The following is a 19165-nucleotide window of genomic DNA, read 5'->3' as shown; positions in this document are numbered from 1 at the left end:
GAATTGAACGGAAGCGCTCTCATTCGGCGCGGCAGCTCCGAAGCAACAAGCCCTGCCCCCCCCCCCCCCCCCCCCCCTGCGTTATATTTTCTTTCCTCCCCCACCGGTCGGTCGAGCCGCGTTCTTCGCCGACGGCGGCCTCCCTCGTGCGTTCGTCGTGGACTCGCCCGGCTCTCTTTCCCGGCGCGGCGATTGGCGGGCGCCTTCGCGAATCCTCCTCCCCCATTGGCCGGCTCCTCCGCAGACGTTGCTCAGCCGATGGTAGTTTGTAGCTTGGCTTCCGCTATAGCTGTAGTGCCGCGCTGCCGCTGACGAAAACAAGAGAAATCGAGACCACTCCAACACGCACAGAGTTTCTAAGCGACAGCGGCGTGAAACGCTAGAAATAAGGCAACCCGAGGATGTAGGTATAGTCCCCTAGAGCGCAACATTGTCGAAACCTCGTTGTCGTCCTCTCTCTTTCTAATTAAGAAAAACAAAAAAAAGAACAACACAAAGAAAGGGGGAGAGAGACACGCACGTCTTCGAACGGAACCGCACCTTCCTGACGAACCCGAACGACCAAGAAGAGCAGCTGGAGAAGACCGACATTCCGGAGGAGAGAGAGATAAAAAATAGACGCAGCGGAGGCACAGTCCAGCGAGCGCGAGACTTTTGCTGTCACAGCGTTGGACGCGCAACGCCCGTGAGCGAGGCCGGCCACCCGGGGGGAGCGCACGTGGACGCAACCGCGCACCAGCAGCGGACGACGCAGGCCCGCCGAACCATTGCCGCAGGGTGTTCGAGCACTGCCGATGACTGCCTAACGTGAGTAGTGGGTCGAAGCTTCGAGTCACGACGGACGCGGGTTACCTCCCCTTGTTCCTCATGTCGCACAACGACAGCGCGTGCTTCGTTCACGGGCGCTCCCTTTGCCCTGTAAACGAAGCACGCACTAAGCACTGCGACGCACGGCGCTTGCGCGCGATTACGTAAGAAGAGCGCCGTTTACGACCACGCTGTCAGCAGCGCGTATGAAGTGCTGTTCAGAGCACTGGAGCGCACGAGGCGGATCGTTTCGCATATGTACGTTTTTTCACTTCTTTTCATGCACTCGACGGAAGAAATTACTCACGCCGGATTATTTTCGGCTGCCTTCCACTGCTTCCAATATGAGAGAGAGAGAAAAAAAAATGATCTAGCTGTACAAGTAAATTTGGGACTACTGGTTCTGAACATTACGCCATACTCGAACGTGCGCTAAGTGCTGACCCTATTCTTGATATCTGATTGCTGCTAAGAATCAGCACTTTTCTTTCAGAAGTCATTCGAATCTGGCAGGCGTGGTCTTCCATCATTTGAAGCTGAGTGAAAGAAAGGAAGTGAAGGCGTCTCTTCTTTTGCTTTTACACGCGGATCCGCATGGTCAGCAAGTCAAGCATCTGATTTGGGCCTGCTAAGCGTAATTTGAACTGCCCTCGATTAGTGCTTCCTGAAATAAACGATGAGGACTCGACTGCCAGAGGCGGACGCGTCGTGTTCATGAGATGCGAGCTCCGTGAACGCGCATTTCTGGCGCGCGTCCACGCGGAAACTCGGTTCAGCTGTTACGTCTCTAAAGCGCGCCACAGAAAGCCGACGTTTCTTTTTCTCGACGAGCCGTTTGTTCCTGGGCACCGGAGACAATGCAGCAAAGGGGTGGACAAGTGAAAGCAATGGTGGTGCTATTTACTCGCAAGACGAGCTGCTTTGGCTTTTGATGACGATGTTGCGTCATCCCTGATCTCTTAGCACATTTCTCGTGGCCTTGTGCCCTGACGTTCTTCTTTTTCTTAGACAATTAAGTTATCAGAAATTGAGGCGCGTGTCTACAGGTGATCTTATGGAGAACTGGAGCATAACGGCGAAATGTTCCCGATAGAAGGACGGCAGGTAGAGAACGTGATAGGATCGGGCACAAATTAGTTCCTGATTATGTCCTTGCTTCCCACTTGAGCGCGGGAGGTTGATCGCAGAAGACAATAAATGCTAGTTACGCATACAATAAATAAGTGTAATCGATTGCATACGTAATTCTTTTTCTGCAGACATTTTTTTTCTATCTATTTAATGAAGTACCCTCAGAACATTACAAGTGATGACGGCTCGTCTTCTGGATGGAAACGAGCGGAGGAGGTGTTTCGTAAAAGGCGCATAAAATTGCATGCACACCATGAATCACATCATGGATCACATCAAGCCGGCATCGGGATTTGAAACAAATGCAACTAGAAGATGAAATTTTTAGTTGGAAAAAAGAAACGAGATGATATTCACAATGCCTTTACAAAAAATAAAAAAATACAAACAAACAACAGCATGTTAGTAAACGGGACGAAATATGCATACTAGAACTAAGCTACCATAGTATTCTACCGTGATGACAGAGATGAAAGAGGAAGGTTGTTGTAGCCTCCAAGCTATCCAGATGAATCGAAACATGGTGCTCTTTTAGGACTGCCAAATAAAACAAAAATAAGTCAATTCGTTTCGGGAGATTGACCAGGTAGAAGGCCAGCACGAATTCTGTGAAGCTCAATCTTGTTAGACGAAGGCGTGCCTGGGAGAGTCGCCGAGATTGCTTTCTCCAGTCAGCGGACAACAGGAGGCCGAAAGAACGGAACGGAGAAAGGTGCTACCCGAATGATAAAAAGAGATTAGTAAACACCAAGCAGTTCTTCACTGCAGTACTGAAGAACCACATAATTTTACTGAAAGAAAAGATGTCAGAGGTCATGGGTGGAAAAAAAGAAAGAAAGAAAGAAAAAAAACAAACAAACAAACAGCGTTAAGCAAAGTCGGGAGTAAGAATAGGTGGTCAGGCTGTATGGTTGGGGGAGGGGGGAGGGGGAGGGGGAGGAGGTGCGTGAAGTGTAGGCTTACGTAAGTGCGTTGTCTTAAATTATAGCCTTGGGACTTCCGCGATGCAGAAACGGCCGTCGTGAGTGCGTTGTCCTAAATTATAGCACCGGGACCTCTGCGGTGCAGAAACGTCAGCGATAGATCTCGCAAGGACCGCATCGAGTCCGTTAACAAGTTTTCCTGACCGTTTGCGATATTTGCGGTTACACGTTATGATCCTCCTCTGCTACGTTAGAAATAGAGGAGAAACTGACACAGTGGAGCTGTCGAACAGAAAATAGGTAGTTTAGTGAATATTTTCTGCGCAGACATTGTGATAGGGACTTGCAGTTTATATTTCTGGCAAGTCCACAATACTCCTGGCAAATGCCGCACGCAAACACTCTCGGGAAAATCTACATTTTCATCAATTTTAATGCTTTTCCCCTATTTCCGTATCTCGGTACCAACCTTAGTTTGCCTGTCGTCTCCTATACGCGCCACGTTTATTGCCGCACAGCATTTCCTTTTCTTCATATAAGTCGATGGTTTGACGAAGGCTGCTTAGGTGAATGGGCGGGGTAAGGTAGGGAGTACGTATCATAGCAAAATTGAGTACACACGCCCGACCACTTGAAAAGCTAAACGACTAAGCCCTAAAAATACTAGAACGCAGTGCAGCTCTTGCACGGTAGCCTTGCGAACAGGGCTCCTGTGTGTTTCGGCTGCTGTGCGGGAGCCGCATTTTAGCGTTTTATTGTGTCATCCTTTTCATTTTTACCCCGTTAACATGCTAACTTCCTTACTTGGTCTGTATAAGTGCTTTGTTTATTTAATTGTCTTCATTTTGTGTTTAAATATCACGCGTTGAGTTCCATGGTGGATGCTGTGTTTCTTGTCGGGTGGTGAAAGCTATTCTGTTTTCATGACTCTTTGTTGCTATTATTGTAAGATGTTTAACTCTACGATATTCTGTTCTATAGTTGAGCATAGACAATGGAAATAGTATTTAAACATTCGTTTGTTCAGGAACTCGGTAAGCTGGTGTTTTAAGTACTTGGGATGGCGCCCGCAATAAACGCCATCTTACGCGAATTCCAAGCGCAATGTTCCTGCTGCTTGGTTTTACTTTTGTTACTTGACCAAGTTAGCCATATTTTTTCTGTACTAAATTTATTCATATGTGCTTGATTCTCGTATCTCAGCTCTGTCCGTTGATATCACTTCAATATATCTATAGTATATTTTACCCCAAAAGTGCGCCTCTAAGCTTTCGATTGTACATCTGCTGTCAGATTTAACCCAAACAGGTTTCGGACATGTTCTTGTTTGTCTTGCCGACGAAAGTAGAATTTCCCAGTGAAGGTTACTTGCAGTTGCTAGCTTAAATTTTTCTTATCCTAAAGCCACCGAACAGCTCTTATAGACCGCACCCCATGAATCTCATCGCTCGAATAGTTTCGTGTGCGCTTTTGTTAAGTACGACTATTACAGTTGGGTCGCTTTTACCGCCGATAAATTGCACGTCGCTTTCAACTGCTTCAATATGCGTAATTCGAGCCCGCGTGTAGTATTTCTCGAGATCCGCCCTGTGGGTGAACGTTGCGCGTGCATGCGCGTGCGGCTTCCTAGAAAGCGTTGCGTAAAGCTGGCTTTTTCACATTTAGACGCTATGTGGGGAAAAGCCCGCTTTCAAGTCAATTACGACAGTTTCACCCGCGACTGCTTGGGCGCTATAACGAAAATGATTCCAAACTGTTTTGATTCCAATTTATGCAATCAGCCTCCACGATTGGTCAAAACATTTTCGGGCCACACCCAACTTCGCCTGTCTGTCACGCGACGTCACGGAAACCGCGATAGTTCCCCATCTGATATAACGAGTACACACTGATTATGCATGATTATACCGCAGAAAAGAAAAATAATCATTCCTGATTCGACGCCTTTTCACCATTATCCCTCTGCTACTGGTCCAATGTTTTCTGGCTACGCCCACTTCGCCTGTCTGTCACGCGACGTCACAAAACCGCGAAAACTCACCACGTCAAAGTGACGTGTACGCGAAAAAATATGCAATAATATGACGAACAAAACTGAAATTTTTTCTGAATAGCTACAGACTACCCCGTTCCGAAAGGAATAGAAGATGGCTGCCCGCCGATCGCTCAGGCCCTCGGTACTCGCACCTGCCGGTGAGCATGTATTTATTTGCGCATTATAAACCTTTTTGCGTGGCAGTAAAACTTTATCGAGCCCTTTCGGCATGCATTCGACATCGCTCTGCCAACTCTTCCTTGCTGAGGATCCGTTTTAGCGGCATTCTTATCCTTCCGTTGCACGCCGCCGCGATTTTCCACCAGCCACCGCAAGCTAAGTAAAGCGAAGCAGACCAATCGGAGAAGCCGGCCCCACCCTCTTCATGCGGTTATCTATTTTCACTGTGCTGGCTCGGCCCCATCGAAAACCTCTCCACTAGAACATGCTCCTCGCCTCTTGTCAGCCAATTAGATAAGAAAAACCGCTGAGTGTAGACAATGTTATTAATTTTGAAAGCGACCAAAGGTGACCTCCTATAAAGGAGGAGAGTGTTTGATTGGGTTGTTCAGACAACGCTGCGGGTCACCGCCCGATGCTTGCGTCGGTGGTTACGTAAATTTGACGTCAGGAGTTTCGAATCAAAACAGTTTGGAATCATTTTACGTTATAGCGCCCCTTGTGTTACAAAGGTAGTTATTGTAGAGTCACCACAGTGCTAAAAAAATCTTGTCCTTTCATGCTCGTCGACGTCTGTCGACGTCCGTAACCAATTAAAAAAACATCGCAGTACACGCACAGGAGGCTTTAAGCCTGGATTAGCCGCGAGAGAATATGATGCTCATTAGCGCAGCGCGGTGGCAGCTGCTTCGCCGAGCAGATAAGAAAGTCGTACAATGTTTTATTTCGAAAGTGTGGAAAGCGATTTAAAAGAGCAGCCGCACGGCTTGCGCGACAGGCCACTTGCGTGTTCTTCGGCGACCACAGGGCGTCGGCAGACTCTAGAGGGTTAGCACGCGCTACAAAAGGGCGGACAAATCGCTTGCGCGAAGCACTGTGCTACTTGCGGCTCTTGATGCGCAATCTAGGCGATTGTGGAAATATGTGAGACAGTATGCGCTTTCACAGTACAGTATACATTACAACAAAGTACATAAAACAATGTCACCTAGCATAAAACCATGGCTTCATGCAAGGCAGTCGCCACCGCTGATGAAGCTGGGGTTGAATTCACAAAGCTTTTCGATCGTAAGTGCTCTTTGCCATCGGCCGGCCGCCTTTACTAATACTAATATGTTCAGCATCACGATTGGCTTGAATTTTTCTCTTACGAGCAATTCTAGCGTAAGAGTGTTTCGTGAATACGGGCCCTGAAGCGCAAAGTGAAGCGTGCTGCTGCAACCCGCGCAAGACGACGTCAGATCGGACCTCCAAATAGAAAGCCACTGAAGCCGGTGCTCGTCTTCGCCGTTGGCAAATAGCAGAGCTTTGGATGCGTGACAACATTATGGTAGGTGCTATCGCGCACAGAATATGAGCTACAACGCGAAAGCGCGTGGCAAGGCGCTCGCGTGCATTTGGCCATACTGGGCGTGATAGTACATCATAGTTTTGCACAAGATACGCGAACCCACCACGTTGGCTCAGCAACTATGACGCTCTCTTGCTGAGCACGCAGTCGTGGGTTCAATTCTCAGCCGGGGTTTTCGCATTCCTATGGGGAGGTAAAGCAAAAGCGCTTGTGCAGCGACATTTGGGTGCAGGTTAAAGAACTCCAGGTGGTCAAAATCAAACAGGTGCCCTCAACCTTGGCGTCTCTTGTAGCCACTCCGTTGCTTGGGACGTTATACGTCGGGTTCAGCCTTTTCTGTTTGAACAGAATTAAAAAAAAAAAAAAAAAAAACGGGAAAGTACCCCCCCCCCCCCCCCTTCCCCGGCCAGTGTTGAGAAAATAAAAACCGAAAACTCTGAACCCTCAACTTACAGCCCATCATTCAAATGCAGAATGCACAGCCTCGCGCACACTTCTCCCATAAGGTCTCTTTGAGAGTATGTGTGGAATCTCACAGGACTGGGATTTCTTTATTGAAATTATTCGTGTGCGTGTGTGTGTATGTGTGTTTCTTTAACCGAAACCACTGCCACGGCAATAGTGAATGCGTTAAAGAGAAAATCTAATCAATTAAACCAACAAACATGGGTGCACCCGAGCCGGGCACGTTCCTGGACCCTCTCTACACCGCGGAAGACGTTCAGTGCATTGAACCATAGCCATATCGTGCATCTGCATACGCTAAGCGGAACTAACTTTGGGCGACCCAGCTTGCAGAGTGCAGGACCCTCATCCTGAACGCTGATAGTAATGGCAGCGTCCTGTAGCGTGGTGCCCACGTGACAAATGGGGCGTAGTGACAGTGGCGAAGGAGAGTAGAGGCGAAAACATGCGAAGGCTATCGCCTGTAAAACTGCACTTGGCGGACACAAAAATGCATAGCGGCATCTTTTTTTCCTTTTTTTTTCTTATGCTTTGCACGTCACTTCGGGGCACACTTTAACTGGCAGTGTTATCACCGAATGCCAGGCTTATCACATACCATGGCTCGTTTGCTAGAACGCATTTACCCTGGGAAAAATATACGCTGGTCAACCAGACGCGCGTCCGGTTTGCTAACCTGGTTTGCTAACCTAACTTTTGCAGAAAACTATGCGGCAGACATGCCCTCAGTCGGCATGGCATAGAAGGAGGTGGACTTACTACGTCAGGCTTTGCGATGACGCGCATGCGCAGCAGTATGGTCTTGCTCTTCCAAAGCTATTTTTATTGATTTCTTTTTGCTCTGCGTACTTTACTAACATTCAAACCGTCAGTTGATAGTACAGCGTCTTTCTGTCCACTTGTTTCCTTCCTTAAAGTTTTCTTTCGCTGGAAATTCTTATAATGCTCTTAAGGCCGACATCTTCATCCGCGGTTTGGCTGCGCACAAAGCTGCATGTGGCAGCATGTGGGAGCATGTGGCAGCATGGTAGAGGCACAGAACATGGCTGCTAAAGGCCGTCTAGGGACAACCTGGGGCAATATTTGGGCAGCCCCTTCCGAATTACGCCAGTCTAAGCTTTTCTCAGGGTGCATGCGTTTTAGCAGACGAGTTGTGGCGTTTAAGGGAATACGTTAAGTTATTATTAAATCACTGCAGTAGAGAATATCAAACAAATGTTTTAAAGAAAGCGCATCATTCGCGGAGGCGGACGTCAGGTCATGCGTGATAATTAATGTGCGGAATAACCAATATAAGTTATTAACTTTATAAGTAGGGTCTTTAGAGTGCTTGCGGTCATTGCAAAAATTAAAGCCAGGCAGTACGCGAAGCGTACCCGTTTGCTACAATTATAGTGCCTAGAACAAGTTTCGAAAATGCGTTAAAAAAATGTGTGGCAGAGTGCATTGGGGGTTCCAATTATGAGTTTTCCGCATTGCGGAAAAAGAAAAAAATAAGCAGGTACACGTAACGAGTTAGCATTAAGTATGCGCTAACGCAGGATCGTTTCAATTCTCGTGCAGGTCTTTTGTAACGCTGGGTCTTTCGAGAAATTTTTGGATTATGTAGAAGTGACCCGCTTGCTAAACACTATTATTGTGCAATGGAATGCAATGTCTACGCAGGATAATTTTGCTTGAACACAGTCAGTGCAGAAGGAAAAGTAATTAGCTTGACAAGTGGCTCTGCTGAACAAGGCTACTTTTTTTCTTTTCTTTTTTTTGTAGACAACCGATCGGCCATACATTGCTGCCGATGTCAGAGCTTTATATCAAACAAGTCGTATAAGGATTGACTAAGTTTGCCGTCATGAGAGAAGACACTGAGGGAACCGGGCAGCAATTACCGTGGTTTCGCAATCTGTTGTCTCGGTCGTTGTCTCTTAGTCTGTTGTGTAACACTCGTGTAATCCATCAGGATTAATGCTGCAGTTACGCAATTAATTAAGTGTGCCCTTAATTACTCTCCCGGTAAGTTTTTCTTCAAACATCTTCGCCTTGTGTGCCCTTTCAATCTCTTATTACGAGCAGGTGAGCGTCTTTCGTAGATATTGTCAACATTTTATTTATTTCTTGTTAAAAACCTTTGTGTTTCATTCTGTCGCATGCTATCGACCTAGTTTGTTCTGCAGTGAATAATGCTTGATTTCGACCTTGCTAAGAACACGAAAACCAGAGCAGTGCTGCCTCTTGCCTTTATTAGCTCTAACTCGGCAATAACACTGATTCATGAATGTTATCTTTCTGCAACATTCGTAACCTCGGTAGTTACGACGCCAACATCAAAATGGAACCCAACGCCGCCTTGTAATTTTGTGCGTTGGGAATGCAAACAGATAACGCGGATAACCTTGCCCAATTTTTTCGCACCAGCGCGAGTTTTGGGTATAGCGCATAATCACTCGAAATCCTGCCAGGGCTATATGAACGTTCTCATTTCACAGAATTTGTTTGCCCAATAGTCGTGAGGTGTTCCGCTCCAATGCGGCACTACGAAGAAACGAAAATCATATGCAAACTCATGCTCCAAGCATGAGGCTGTTTATGTTCACCATCATGAGGCTGATTATACATCATCCATAAAAGAAAAGAAAAAAAAGGGGGGGGGGGAAACATATTGCAGCCATTGGAATACAGGCATGTTTGGTCGCAGACGGTGGAGTTACTACTAGTACATCACCTGAACGAGAAAACTCGATTTGAATCGCGAGCAGCAAGGCACAGTAAAGAAGCAAAGAAGCATCTACACGGGGATAGGTACCGAACTTTTGTGTTGAACAGGAGAGTGGCTTCGCGCAACGCCAAGGGCCTGGTGGCTGATTCCACTACAGTTGCCGACGGCGCATTCCCTTTCACAACAGGTGGCGGCGAGGGACACCACAGCCGAAACGTTTATCGACTGGACGCGCAAGGTTTGCAGCCAAGAGCTTGACATTTCTCACGGCAGCCGTTTCTCATGTAGCTTCGGGCTTTTCAGCTCTCGCGAGGAGGCTAGGAACATTGCGCTTATCGAGCGACAAATGTACTTGCCGTCCATGCCTCAGGGTTCGCTTAGAGGCTACGCCGTGTTCTGATTGGCCGCGAGCAAGCAGCAGGAATCGGGCTCCCGACAGACCAGCGACAGACTTCTCTTCGCGTGGTTATCTGACAGCGAACTGCTTCGCTCTTCTTTAGCAGGCGGTGCCTCTCTTGCTTGGGCTGGAGTGACACGATACCGGAAGGCAGGGAACGATAGCACAGTCGTACTCTTAAAATAGGCTATAAACAGGCTAGACGGTGAGAGTTACCCGCCCGCGGTTTTCTTCTTCTGACGGCGCAGCGTCTTTTCCTTCACTGCCTGCCAACGTCTAGCGTGACGTGTGTGTCAGAGTCGACGCCACATGTCACAAGAAACTCGGCGTGAGGCGGCGCGCAGTGGCGCCTTGGTTTGTAGCGTTCACTAACCGCGCAGCGAAGGTAAGAAAGAAAGAAAGAAAGAAAAGAAAAAGAAAGAAAGAAAGAAAGAAAGAAAGAAAGAAAGAGAAAAAAAAGAATAAATGTTGTTGTTCACAATGCTACGGAATGTCTGCGAAGGATAGGTAGGCAAGTTGGCGTGGATAAGCGCTGCGTGCTAGAGTGCGGGAAAATGGTGAGAGAAATGCGCGGAAGAGGATTTATTTCCTGCAAAGACTTGTCACGCGTGCTCGATTTTCGACTGCACGTTGTGAAAGTTCGTTAAGGCTCCCTGGATTTTCTGCTAATGAATACGGCGACCACCAAAGAGGGTACAGTGTAGCGTATAGCGATTCACACGCTCAGGTTGCACGCGCACTGAACCGGGAAGCCAGTTTTGCAGTGTGGTGTGTTGTTCTGATTGCACACGCACTGCAAGTGGAATAGGAAGCAGACATTAACTTTATATCGAGTGGTTTGTCGAGACATTCTGCTATCACAGAAACAATATGCTATATTTACTAAGTTTGTACACCTTGTGGGCTAAAGATTCGTTAGAACACTATAGTTGGAGCAACCTTCTCATGCCGCGTATTAGGCATGTGTGAAAATGAATCTAGGATGCTAGGAATGGGTGGTCAAAAACGATTGGCTTTTCCAAGAATGAGAAACCAGCGGACCATTTAACAAACAACAACAAACAAATAAAACGAAGGAGGGGGGTAGGGCACGTCCGCTCGTATTACAAAGTCAAATTATAAGGTGACGAAAACGACGTCCCAGAAGGACATCGGTGAACAGCAGCACGCCGTGCACATAAAAGAAAAAAAAAAGGGGAGAAAATGTATGGAGAGAAGCATTGAAGCATTGTTCGTTCGATCCGTGTGCCCCCCCCCCCCCCCCCATCTCCGTTTCTCCCCCCCCCCCCAAAAAAAAATATATATATATATATATATACAAAACAACATGTGGCAGTTTTTACAATTGCCGTACACCTTACGAAATTTTCATTAGGTGCAGTAAATCATTCTTTACAAGAAACGTCGACAAGTATCATCACAAAAACCACCTTCTGAAGGTTACTGTGAAAGCTCAACCAACAAAGAAATAAGAGCAAAATATCCCGCTTTGGAGAATATTGCGGACACAATAGGCGCTTACGAAACGCCTAGTTTTGTTAGTCCCTAATGGCAATAAATCACTCGTTCTTTCAGTAGAGGTGTTTACTCTTTGAGCTCCAACTCTCGAAGCAGAATTTCAAACTATTTCAGAAAACGCAGCCGTGCACTTTGCCAAGTATGGTTTAATATGACGTGCTGTCTCCCCATTATAGCACGAAACGTGTTGCTCGGATTATTTTCCTTTTTGATGTAACCCATCGCAGGGATAATGTATAGTGATTCTATTCCAATTATTTTTCTTTCTTGCCATGCTCCGTGCGACGCTACCCGAACGTTATCACTAGGATCGGTCGGGCATGAGCGGTGGAGGATGAGAGGAAAAAAAAACAACAACAGAATAGAGCGAAACAAATAAATACATTATAACAGCCGACATTTATTTTTGCAAGGAAACAATTACGGTACGTGCAATATGCCACAACAATTTCTTCGCGTGACATGACTGGGTGCAGCGCACAGCAGAACAACGTATGGGCAACGAAACAACTGGGGCGAACGTTCCCCGTCCGTTGTTCTCTTGTGCGCTACACTTAGTCATGGTTCACAAACTAGTCGAAAGTTGCGCGTTGCTGAGTTATATTTTTCGGGAAACAATGCGATGGACTTTATTTTATCTAATTACATATTGCGCTAAATTCCATTCTCTGGTCTAAAGTTAGCTCCATAAGCGGAAGATCAGTACCCGCTATAATGGGTTGCTGTACATTATTTACAACTATGCGAGAAAGAGGCTGCAGTGAAATAATGTGATATACACGATACCACTCTATACAGCGCCTCGTGTATATCACATTATTTCATACTAAATGCTTGAAAAAAAAAAGATCTCTGCTAAATACCCTTTTTCAAAAAAATTAGCGGTGACACAAATGTGGAAGGTGCGTTTTAGTGCCTGATTTTTCGCACGTTCACAAATACGTCTGTACGAACGCGCAATGGCCTTGCTAGTAAAGACGTGCGCCAAATTCCCTTTTACAGTTTAAGCTGTTATAGGCTTATTCCAATAGCCGTTCCGGTTCGCGATGGTGTCCGCAGCCGCCGCTGCTGACCGTAACCTCTATCGCCGGAAATGCGAAAAAAAAGTACCCGCTCCCCGTCGGGATCGAACCCGGACCCGCTGCCCGGGAGTCGGATACTTTGGCACCGAGCCATGCAAGCGCTCGCTATCAGGCAGCGGAAAAATACCCTATAAACGCGCCCGAGGCAGGCGCGCAGGCGCAGACGACGAGATGCGATTCAGATGAGGCGCGCAATGAACGCGGCTCCGAGCCTCCCGCCAGTATGGTGGCGCCATCTAGTTAAGACACCTGCAAACGCAGCGCGCCCGACATATAGCAGTTGCATATAGCAGTTGCATGCTGCATGTAACTGGACCTGGCTAGGTGACTATTTGTCACCAGCCCGTTTTGAAGATTCCAATAAACAATCATGATGATCATCATCATCATCAACAACAACGTACCGTGCCACGGGTCAAGGGATGGGAGATGTGCGCCACGTATTCTGGAGACCTCTTCGGTACACGTTATGGTGTCTCCTCGCAAGGTACGAACCGCTGCTGAAGAAGCGAATCGTAGAGCTACGTGCGCGGCTACAACCAGGCATAATCGGGCTCAGCAGACTGCTGTGCAGAGACCATTACAAGCCGCAGCTCGCCGTCGACGCCGGGCGGACAGTTCAGATCGTTCTCGTCAAAACGAGGCGAAGAACTTTGCCGCGAAGACCCTGTTGTGCGTGGTGCCGAAATTGAAGCTACTCTTGAGCCGCTCCACCAGCTTACGCTGTGACTGTGCTGCGTGTGCCGCGCAGGCCTGTGACTTTTCTTGTGTTTCATCTGTGCTACGGACCTTACTGTTAGGGCGGCTAATAGATTGCTGCGTATTAATTTCGCGCAAAGAAGTAACAATTTGGTGAGAATAATACATGCCTGTTTTGAAAGCAGTGCACAGTCTCTATTATGTTGTGGTAGACACAGTAAGTTGTAGCAGATAAGTTCTCCATAGCATGTTAATTCAATACCTGTAAGGCATGCGTCTATTACTCGCGCCATTGCGTTTCGTTTGATTTGATGATTCTATCCTCCATCACCTCGTCATCCTCATCCACCCAGTCCGCCAGCTCATCGTTTTCTTTTAATTTTCCAACACTACGTACATTCAGTTAACTTGTGTACTTTAGTCTTAGGGTGCCGCCTGAGTAACGTTCGTGTATACATTGTATTATGCGTGAGTGCCGCAGAATGGTCAGAGATCTCGCAATTTATGGTTGTCGGTCAGAGAGCGTAGCGACTGCATGCCATAAACACGCGACAGCTGGTGGATTTCCCTGCAAGCGCCATAACCGTATACTTCGTCGTCGCCCTGTTGTATGCTGCACCGTACCGCTGTGAGCCGGCAGGAAGCATGTTTTTGTTCCGTTAACGTTGAATTTCCGATTTATCTTTTCATCGAACCTCTATGGAACCTCTATCTATTTATCGTCGAGGACGCTATGTGGACGTTACTTTTATGTCGGCTTACTGAAAACAATATTTTAGGTTGGATGCTACAATACAGCAACTGTGTGTGGTCAGTGTTGTTTTAGGGTTAGTATTTTACTATAGGCCATGCGGTACATTCCAGCGATACTGGGTCAGTATATATATATATATATATATATATATATATATATATGTATATATATATATATATATATTGCCACGGGGATGAGATAGCAAAAGGGATAGGAAAATTATATTTACGCGATATACACTGAGAGAGAGACGGCTGGCAAGATGGCAGAACAACAACACGAGCGCTGCCCAGATCGTCGTCTTCACCGTCTTTTTGGCGCATTCTTCCATGCTCCGCATAGCGCGTAGCAATTTATATATATATATATATATATATATATATATATATATATATATATCAAAGCACTCAGTCGCAGTGGCTTGAAAGCCGAAGCATTGGTAGCGATCCCTAAGTATTAGAAAATTACATGAGGTATGAAGGTTCGTGGTTTTATTGGCCGTATAAACTTCAGTAAATACGCGCTTGCTAATTAAATTAACAAGCATGGTGCCACATGAGCACAGACAAACATGGGAAAATCTCACTCGATGACGGCGAGCACTCGCTGTCACAACGCTGGCGGGGTGAAGAGAAGCAGTAGAGGAGAGAGGACGCTTCGTGCTGCCGCTTGCTCTATCGCGTCTCCGAAACTCAAGATTATGGTACCTCCAACATTAGCCGCGCGAGAAAACAGCGCACATGAGGCCACAAGCCATCTCGCTTGGGTCTTAGCCTTTGCGCTCACCTTCAACATGCGGCGCACGTTGGCTGCGAATGCGTTCAGCCGCGCGGGCAGCTATGCGCAACCACGGCCTGGCTATAGAAGAAAGAAGCCTGGCCCAGGAGTCACATTTTCAAACCGTCGGCGCCTTCGTTCATTTGTTTATCGTTCCACCCGTGCATCACATGGGAAAGTTAATTAAAGCAAGAATGTTTTCTAATCCGTTTTTATTACGCACTTTATCTTGGTTTATAAGCGTTTCAAAATGTGCAAGATGTGAACTGAATGTGGTTTAAAATAATTTGCAATTTATTACATTTTGCGTTGTACCGCTAAAGCACAGTAGATGGACAGATACTCTCCGAAAAAGGAGACGCGCCCGTGACACCCCCCCAGAAAAGCTTGGCAAGCGGCTTGCGCCGAGTGTGTAGATAGATAGTGGGACAGTCACGGTATCGCGGTATTGCGATATTGCGTTGATAGCAATAAGAGGCGCTGGCGCGTAACCTTGCCCAGTCTTCTGTGTTTGAAACGAGGAAGCGGCGTGCGCAGGGTGAGCTCCGTGTTGACATACGTAGCTTTATCTCGATATTTCATTGTTTGCTGCTTTCGCGCTTTCCGCGCTACCTTTATTCACTGACTGCCGTCGAGCAAACTCAGGCGAGTGAGAAACTCGCGGTATCCTACATGGCACCCCATAACCCGTATTCACAAAAAGATTTTACGGTTGAATTGTTCGTAAGAGAAAAATTTCGCAAATCCTGACGCTGGACATATGAGCGAAGGATACCGGCGAATGGCAAAGAACGCTTGCGGAGCTTTGCAAATTTGGCTCCTGCATTTCAGGCAAAAAGGGCGCTGCTGTTTGACATCTGAGAAATGCAGATTGCTTGTTTGTAAAGCAGCCGTGTGGCGTATTGTGGATATAAAAAGACAAGAATCGGGGAGACCGGGGAGACCGTTAAGAACGGAGAAAAAAAGAAAGGGAACAGAAACTTAAGCACAAAGATCAAGAGCGACGGAGACCGTTTGTTTACGACTTCTCTGGCATGTTCCGCTCCTTTGTCCCATACAGCCAACGTCAGCGTGCTGAATGCCCTAAATGTCGTAAATAGTGGCTTGAGCCCTTCTCTATTTTTTTCTCCGTTGAGCTTCATGTCACAGGTCCTGCAATTTCCTGTGCTTCGAGGCAGGAGTCGTGGAATTTCGCTCTGATTAAAAGAAGAAAGAAAGAAAAGAAAAGAAACAGAAAGAAAGAAAGAAAGAAAGAAAGAAAGAAAGAAAGAAAGAAAGAAAGAAAGAAAGAAAACAAAAGAAGAGAAATCATTCAGCCTGCTACTACACGGTGGACGGAGGTAGCCAAGCACAAAATGAATAAGGCTAAAACCGAAGGCTAGAAAATTTGTTGAGAGAGGCGGTGTAGTTGTGGGAGTGCGAGATCGAATGTGCCTTTGCAGCATGCACGTTTGTGTTAGGCACGCGGCACAGCAAGCATACTTTGAGACTGTCGACCATAGATCGGCGCGAAAATGAGCGTGTGAGTGTGTGCATACATTCGTATATGCACTTCTGCGAGCCACAGGCATTGCACTGATAGACGGCGGCGGAAAAGGATACGAATGCCGTAGATCCTTTTTTATGCAGGCACCTTACTCGCGCTCTCCTGATGACCCGAGGCAACGATTGAACTGGTATTCCTCGATTAACAGCTGTGACTGGACCTTTTTCTCCTGGGCACAAATAAAGTCACTTGTGCTGCAAATCTACCAATCGGTACGCACGCAAATATTTCGAAAGAAACAATCCAAACTGCACTCGCACATGCAATGCACGGATGAAACATTTAGGATTCTGCGGTCGTTCAGCGACAATTTTTTTAAAAGAAGTTCTTCATTTGTCACGAATAGGCGAGGAGGCCTTATCGCCAGTCAGCATATACTGCCGGCTGCCCATTATCGCACGAGGAAAATGGAGATATAGAAGGCGTAAAGAATATCACTCATAAAAGTACGCTTTCCTAGTTCAGCATCTCCGGTGGGATCTAGACCGTTATACACGCTGGTTTTCATTTGTTTGTCTTCCGGTAGAAAGACACGCTATTTTGTTTTCTGGAAGCACACCGTCGAGCTTCACGCCGTGTGCGCGCCTTCCCACAACTTATATATACTGCGTACACGTTTTAACGACCACGGCAAGCTCTCGTTCGCCGCTCGGTGCGCCACGGCACATCAGCTCCGCGCTCAGCCTAGTTAGCGCAGCTTTCTTCGCCGGTCCTGCGAAGAGAAAGTGCCGCTCGTTAGGAGAAGGCCCGGATCTTGGCGCGCCGGCCCGTTTCCTCGGCGTTTGCCAGCGACGGTGCGTGTAGCGTCGCTCGTGATGACTGTTACTTGCACGCTCGGTCTCGAAGACGCTGAAGGCCGTGGCGGCTGACGGTAAGGAAAACAAAACAACAAAAACACAAAGGGCCGTTTCCTCGCAAGTTTGTCCACCCTTGCGTGCGCACGAGCCTCAGTGGCGTGCCGAGAGAGAAGCTTGAACATTGTATACTGGCAACCGAACTTTCCGTCACGGTCAGTATATACTTGCCCCCGTGGCAAACACTTCACCAACGCAAGACAGCCTCTATTACGACAGTTAGCTGCTACTACATTCCGGAAGTTGGGCTGAGAACAACGATCTTCCAGGGTGTGTCGGCGGTTACTATACAGTGACGGAACGAACTCTTAACGGAGTACCGCAATTCCTGGTTTATGGCCAAGTGGGCACTGTTCCTTTTTTTTGTTATTACGGCTGGCTTATACGTTATTTGCGTATACATCGGATGATCTTTTTTTAAAGAAAGATGCAAATAGGTTTGAACACACAAAAGGGGCCAGGGGCCTAAGCAGCTACGATAATTTTTTTTTGTTGTCTATTAACTGAAGACAAATGACAAGCTAGGCGACATCAGAGTCGGCTGTATCCCAATACTCAGTTAAAAAATTGAAACTGTACATTTCTCCATAAATACGCACACATACCACAAACGTAAATGTAAAAAAAAAGATAGACAAGACAACAACAAAAATTAATAAATAAAGAAGCGTCCCATATGCACGCGTGTTAAGTAAAAGTTCATGTCCACTGTGCAATAAAAACACTATTATAGGCGCAACACACGAACATCATTGTTGTAGCAGTTCTGGCATCTAACACTCAATATACGTAGAGTTCATACGAATCTACAAATCAAATCGAATTAATTAGCTTACCGTCTACAAGGAAGTCCCGTAGGGATGTCAAAGCACATCTCTGTTTATCAGGGAATGACCATAGACCACGTACTTTTGTTATGGAAAAAATCACGTCTGTCCAAGCGACTTCATTTATCGCGATAATGGGCTCGTTGAGCAAGGACACGACGTCACGTTTCAGTGGCTTCCGAGCCACTATGGCCGAATGGGCGATTGGCATGCCGACGAATCTTTTCGATCTGCTCATGAAGGGGGCGTGCAGGAACCCATCTCGTTGTCAAGAACAGATGCAGGAGTGATACTTCGCGTGTTTGCAAATGACGCCACACAGTCCTTATGGAACACACCAAGTGTTTAGCACACACGTCTGCATCGCCTGGAGCCCTCTCTTCGGCTCCGTCCTCCATCTGGACTATCCCGGTCCGAGAGAACAGTACCTAAGGGAAAGTACTCCACGGAAGGGGCTGGCGTGTCACAGTAGGTGCACTTTGGAGGTTTTGTCCTTTCCCACGCGGTGCAAAAAGCGAGGTGTGTAGGCCACGTTCAGTTGTATCCAATGTACGGTCAATTATGATCTCTACAAAAAACCGTATATAGTAAAGGCTACTCGATAAAGCAATGATGTCTTGGTTTGCTCGTTGAACCACTTATATTGGGACAGTGTCCTACGCAGCTTACACAGAGTACCTTTGTCGTCAAATTGGGCGAATTACAGACTGGTCATCACGTTCAAGGAGTGAGCACCAGCCGCCAGTCGATCGGTTACCTCGTTTCCAGTTATACCGATCTCACTAGAGGTCCATGGAAATTGAACTCGATGACCGCAGAACGAAGCGATGGACAAAGTCTTAGCGACCGTGTACGATAGCGGGCAGGAATCGGCATAAAAACAATATTGACCCAATAACTTCCGAGTCAAAATATATAGCCCATTGGTTATGTAATTCATTGTATCATGTATCTCGTTGTCTGGAGAATTTCACATAGTTCTGCCGAGGTACAGATGACGTCTTGTGCAACAAACAATAACTTCTACTTTCATTGTGTGTCGAGATGTAAAAAGCAGGCGTGGAGCTATATGGTATTTGTTGTAGATCCATCAGCAAACACGAACG

The 19165-nt window shown here is 46.9% G+C and overlaps 1 protein-coding gene across 1 annotated transcript in view; it reads left to right on the top strand.

Annotated features, from left to right (window-relative positions):
* The first annotated feature begins 301 nt into the window (after positions 1–301).
* LOC119436155 (uncharacterized) overlaps positions 302–19165 on the top strand; it is a 251254-nt gene continuing 232390 nt past the window's right edge. Inside the window, exon 1 of the mRNA XM_037702919.2 lies at positions 302–807. The gene's annotated coding sequence lies outside the window, so the exon portion shown is untranslated. The remainder of the gene's footprint in view (positions 808–19165) is intronic.

Source organism: Dermacentor silvarum, chromosome 1, assembly GCF_013339745.2.
Source record: "Dermacentor silvarum isolate Dsil-2018 chromosome 1, BIME_Dsil_1.4, whole genome shotgun sequence".
NCBI classification, from domain to species: domain Eukaryota; kingdom Metazoa; phylum Arthropoda; class Arachnida; order Ixodida; family Ixodidae; genus Dermacentor; species Dermacentor silvarum.
Note: the sequence above shows the minus strand (reverse complement) of the source record. Positions and strands in the feature narration are given on the sequence as shown.